The sequence below is a fragment of the Adiantum capillus-veneris genome, chromosome 4, assembly GCF_014529385.1.
Source record: "Adiantum capillus-veneris isolate H3 chromosome 4, ASM1452938v2, whole genome shotgun sequence".
Lineage (NCBI taxonomy): Eukaryota > Viridiplantae > Streptophyta > Polypodiopsida > Polypodiales > Pteridaceae > Adiantum > Adiantum capillus-veneris.
The window spans coordinates 114,087,739-114,093,745 of NC_140934.1; positions in this window are offsets into that span (position 1 = coordinate 114,087,739).

A 6,007-nucleotide genomic window follows, 5' to 3' on the forward strand; every position below is an offset into this window, starting at 1 on the left:
TAGCTTGGACACTACCAAAAAAGACTTTGATAGCATGACATGAAGCTCTCAGAGATCCATCTCCTCCATAGGTATTTCACAATCCAAACCATTTAGCTTCCTCCATGAGTAAAATTTCCTGTGCGCCCACTGGTCCTTTTGTTTGGTGGCACTCTCTGCCACATTCTCAAGTTCCATCTCAGAATCTGTTACAAATGGATGTGTGGAAGACCTTGCAAAATACCAAAGACAATATACTGCAAATATAAAACAGACTAATTATCTAATATGCATACATGGCAAATACCATGAGCATAGAATATAAGTGGCACGCCAACAAAGAGAGATAGAGCGCATGAGAGAGCAAAAGAGCACATGCAGATGCACCTCCTAGAGTGGAGTGCCACACCGGCATGACAAGAGAGAAGAGAGGAGAGGTGAGAAGAAACACACGAGCACTGGGTGCAATCTCCCCCGTGCAAGAGTGAGCATTTCCTTCTTGCACGTATTTTACTTATAGTTTCTTTTGTACATATCCCTTATCCATGACATACTCCAGAGTTGGAAAAGCAATTGTCCTCAGTTGCGAGGTACATAAGTGGTGGAGTCGAGTGCGAGGTACAAGATGCTGGGTACTTGCCGGCATAACACAACGAGTAACTAAAAACCAAAAGAGTAGCAATGATTAATAGGAAGCAACGTAAAGCAAAAAATTGTGTAACATATGTATGGTGTGATGGGAGTGCATAAAATGTGCATAGGTGCGGATTGCAACATTGATAAAAAATGTTGTTCCAAATAGACCACCATCGGTCACCCTTCCACCTTGCCTACCAATTCATCATATTCGTTCATATCAATCATGACCAAATGTGGTGGGCCAGTTCCACATATAATGTAACCACGGAGAGTCCTGCCTGACCATGCGTAGGCACTCTAGTACACATGTATCGACATCCATAATTTTTTCATAACATTATTGCAAAGCGGAGAGTCTTGCCTCACGAGGCGTAGGCACTCTAAGACACGTGTCAACAACAAGAAGTTTCCATAACAAGGCGTGGAGCGGAGAGTCTTGCCCTCGTCAGGCGTAGGAGCTCTAACATGTGTAGAAATGTTTCCATTCCAATTTAGTTAAACCCATAAGATCCTTTCCATAACAATGCATAATGTCTGAACTAATTTGCTGGGTAATGTGACCAAGGGTTTGTGTGAGATGAAAGCGTGCTTGGTGAAGTGTATTGTATATGTGAGAGTAAGTGTTAAATCACTGATGATTGTCGCAACAAAATGATAAGCAAACGTGATGATGACATTTACAAGAACATGTGCTAAAGAAAAGGGAAAGAGGAAGCAAGTATTATAGAGAATGCCACAATAACATTTTATAACATCAACCTGTGAAGGGCGTGAAAAAATTATATAATAAAGATCAGCATCAATTGACAAAGATAAAGTATGTTTGAAAGGAAAAAATATTATAAACGATTATTCACTGGCAGAGTATCTTACCCAAAGGATATTGTCCATAAATTTGGAAATGCATCAAATTTTAAGTCCTACAAATAATTTTATAATTGTTTCTAACCTCAATTAATGAAATAAATTACAAGAAGACAATGTAGTAGCATCAGCATACAAGTTGCAAAAAAGGGGGTTACAACCCAAGTTTACATTAAGAGTATTTGTAGATATGAGCAGATAAAATGTGGTACTAACCTATGCTAATTAATAGCACTTACCAACTTAAAATATAATTCAATCAATTACTCAGTAATTAAAAGAATCAATCACAATATGTTAGCATTCACCGTGCACTATCAACGTTTAGTTCAAACAACTAAGATAATAGAGAGTAAGGAGAGTTTAAGACAAAGACAATAATGCTAACTAAACGGACGTAATTGCCGATTCATGTCTACTATGTTGTAGCATCATGTTGATCGTCATCTATACTTCCAAGGTGGACCTCTTCAAATGGCCATGAGAGTGATCAGAACTTCGCATCATCTTATTAGGTGGGGTCTTTGAAGTGTTGGGCGATAAGGAGTGGCGTGTGAGTTGGACTAGAGGATTGTAATATACACGTTAATGAGGAACACCTATGCAGTTACTATTGTGTGGTGCTGGATGCAAGACACTAGACTCAAGAGACTAGATCACAAAAGTAGATGATTCATACGACGACTAGAACCAATCACACATCTATAGAATCATAAGAGCCACCAATGGCTCGCAAAATCTCCAAGTCCAGCTACGTCTATCTCCAAAGTGTAGTGGTGATGACAAGGGTACTCTACTGTGCTCTGAGGCATTCGTGATAAGGAGTGGCTTTGGGTCTCCAGTAGATGGCCATACCGAAAAAATCCTAGGAAATGACGAGGACTGGTACGGTAACAAGCTCGCAATAGCTGCACTCTTGAGAGCTACCAATTGTTGTAAGAGAGTAGCTCTATCATAAGACGTATATCAACATTTTAGTCTTCAATTAAGTTATGTCTGTGTGTTTTTGTAGTTTTTACTTGAGCGAGAGTTAGAAGCATCTCGTTTCTTTCTCAACGTAGAATGTTGTACATACTCACATACATATATGAGCAAAGTCCCTCAAATGTAAAAATTGTGCAGTCTAGCACTAAATTGTTTAGTAAAGTGATGATATGATCGTCTTAATTCATATTGAGAGAGGGGATGTGTTTGATGGTGGTAACAGACACATGAGCCGGCTTCTTTACATAGATTAAGGCAATGATTTGAGCAAAGAATTTTCTCAAAGAAAATGGCTAATGCTGATGAACTTTTTGAGTTGTGAGAACACTGGCGCTTTCTCATACTGTTGTTGTAGGAGGTTGCTTTTGGAAGATTTTGACCTAATGGTCAACATGTGCAATTCCCCCTCATAAAATCATTAATAACATTTTGTTGATCAGGGATTTAAACCTGGCCTTGTAATTGAGCTCGCTTGGTCCATAACTCAGGATCTTTGAGAAGTGTATCGCATTTGTCAGAAAATAAAAATCTAGGACACTCTCGCTGAGGTTCGAGTAGTGGCATGCCAGGTTCATCTTCCAAGCCACATGGATAACCACCAGCTTGGCTCTCTCTAGATATCGGACTCTCACGGATGTGGCATCCTGAGAGTCCTCCATGTGGCGAGCAGGTTGACCGGCCCAACCGATGCAACAGGTCACGGTTTGACACTTAAACTTTTTGGAAGCCCCGTCCCTTGCACAAAGGGGGTATGCTCATTCCAAAAAGAGATTAAACACATCGCAAGATCAAACTCGGGGTTTGAACACAGGCGCACGCGGGTAGAGGCTAATGCTCAACCACCAAAGTAGAGCGTTTGCTCATTCCCAACCCGTGTTTAAACATACTTAGTGTTTGAACTTGTTTTGGGGGGGGGGGGGGGGGGGGGGGGGGGGGGGGGTTGTTTAAAAGCATCCCGGTTGCCGGTAAGCAGGCTCTCTGCCACGTCGGCTCAGAGTCCGAAATCTAGACTTGGCCCACCAGCTCGGCATCAAGAAATATTGCATATGCATTTGCCAGCATTTTTAGAAAAGAAAGGCACTCTAATTGGGAGAGAATGACAAGGACCATGTAAGTCTGCTGGTGATGGATCACATTTAGAAGCTCAGCTCTCGATACCATAAACCCATGCACGCCAAAAGTGCTGAGAGATTCTTTCAGTGGGCTAACAAATACAATCAAGTGTTCACTGTCGCCTTCAAAATAGATAGCAAGGCTTTTCCTGTTCTTTCTAGTAATCTGTAAGCTAGGCTCATTTGGTAACTCTATCATTTTGTGCACTACATACCCAGGTGACCTCAAACCGAACCCAAAGAATATATGAGGATATCGGCTGGTAACAATAATTAGGCAGCTACCGCACTCAAGGTGATATTCCAGCTCAGGAGGGGAGATAATTAGAAGCAGATTTCTCAATTGCTCTGCGTCACATTCCATGCAAGGCCATCAATCACTATAAGGCACTTGACACTCCCCAAATACGGCCACACCAACCCGAGGCCTTGGGCTGTGCGCTGAATCTTAGGCAAATTTATTACTTTCACCAAGTTTCTAAGGAGCAATATATACTAGAGACGAATAAGGCAAGCAGGCCGAGACAAAGAGACTGGAAGGAGTGAAAGAGATCATTGTTGGCGGGGATGTCTGCTTCATCTGGCTCAAGTGTCAACTGGCACACTCGGCCTGCAAGAAGTCCACTGCCAGTGCACCATAGTGGATGTTCGGGTTGGCCACAGGATAGGTTGACGGAGATTGGGAGCTGTGGGAATGAAGGCAGCCCGACAATCATGCAACTAGTGTTGAAAGCCAAGCAAAACGCTCACTATACTAAGCAGCACAGAGAGAGAGAGAGAGAGAGAGAGAGAGAGAGAGAGAGAGAGTTAGTTTTGGACGACGGCTGAAGACAAAGAGAGAAAAGCAGTTGGAGAGGGAGAGAGAAAGAGAGAGAGTTAGAGTGAGTTGATGGCACCTGTAGAAGGAGGGGGGGGGGGGGGCGGGGGTTTGAATTGGATGGTGGTGGGCTTCAATCGCTGGTGACCAAGCGAGAGTAGGGGGGGCTGCATGAGAACGCGGTAGAGGGAGAACAGAGAGAGAAACGGGTTGTTTGCACCTGAGTTTTGTTAGTCCCACAACTGAAAATGGTGCATGGCAGTTGGTGTAAGAGAGAGTTAAAAAGAGAGAGAGAGAGAGAGAGAGAGAGAGAGAGAGAGAGAGTTTTCTCCACCTAATGAGAGGAAAAAGAAAAGGGTGAGAGGAGTAGTTGGGTGAGCATGCGACCACAACTGTAAAGGTGATGCTGGGCTGCATGGGAGCTGTCGTCCCCACTGCAGACTTGATGCATGCAACTGTCTGGGACCGACAATGCTCTCGGTCGTGCTCCGAATTGCATCCATCACGACTGGCGCAGGTGTTGTCTTCCGGTTGCTGCTGATGTGCACGCTGGTTGATGCCATGAATAATGATAAGGCAAAAGCCTTATACTGCTACCAAGTGATGGTAGTTCCCACTGCCGAACTGTACCAAAGCTTCCAGGGTGCCCGCCTACTCTTGCTGCTCCATATTCATTTTAAACTTGGATATTTAGGATAATTATGTTTAGCAAGCTTTCCCATTAGCTTGAGAGATTAGTTTGGTTTCTTTTTGACTAGTATCACTATGGTTTAAATCCCTCCGAGAGACTTTTGAGGTTTCTTTGATTTATCACAATGATTTTTCTTGTGTGTACTATCTTGTTCTTCACCTCCAGCTATTGATCGTAAGTCCAAGGCTCGATCAAGAATATCTCTAAAATCTCTACAGGAGTATTCTTACACCCTTAAAGAGTCTTCTCTACTACTACTACCACTTCTTCTTCTTCTTTTTTTGTACTTTCTATGTTACTAAATTTGATTATACTCTCTATTTACAGAGTTCCATCATAGGTAAATACATTGTCTCTTGCTAATTTTGTGTCTACATTCACAATCTAATCCATGTTATAATCTCTTATCATGCGAGCATATGTCATTAAAACTAATATCGAATTCTCCCAAATGATTTTCTCATGTTCATTAAAACTAATATCGAATTCTCCCAAATGATTTTCTCGATCATGTTAAACTGATCATTTAATAAGGGAAAGTACCAGGGGAGTAAAAGTTAATATATTGGTAAGGCTACCACACTGGTCTCTGTCAAGGATCCAAAGGAGGGAAAATAGGGATCCAAAGGGGGACAGTCGGTAAAAGAGCAATGTGCTTTAATGGGGCTTAAAAGACATAAGGTTCAACTCCATTAAGACTTCCATAGGCTAAAGTTCCTAAATTTAATTGTATTGTCCAATGGCCAAAGTAGGGGAAAATTAGATGGTCATGGGAAGACTAATTAAAAAGTCTTCCCACATCCCTAGGAAGGAGGGGGCGAGCCCTAATGGTAGGGGATGAGAGAGAAACACACACACACACACACACGCGCATACATATGCACACATACACACACACAACTCATGTGTGTAAGAACTCCA